Genomic DNA, 206 nt, shown 5'->3' with positions numbered 1-206 from the left:
GTTTAAGAAACAATTAGACAGGTGAATGGAGGTTTGGAGGGATATGGGCCAAACGCAGGCGGGTGGGACTCGTGTATCTGGGGCATGTTGGTCAGTGTGGGCGAGTTGGGCCGAAGGGCTGTGAATAATTGGATTGTGAGCATGTGGGCATCACGGATGCAGCAGGGACTGGATTGCAAGCATGAGGGTCGTCTCTCTGAACTCTC

Source organism: Rhinoraja longicauda, chromosome 26 (genome assembly GCF_053455715.1).
Source record: "Rhinoraja longicauda isolate Sanriku21f chromosome 26, sRhiLon1.1, whole genome shotgun sequence".
NCBI lineage: Eukaryota > Metazoa > Chordata > Chondrichthyes > Rajiformes > Arhynchobatidae > Rhinoraja > Rhinoraja longicauda.
The sequence above is the reverse complement of the archived record's forward strand: the minus strand, read 5'-3'. Positions refer to the sequence as shown.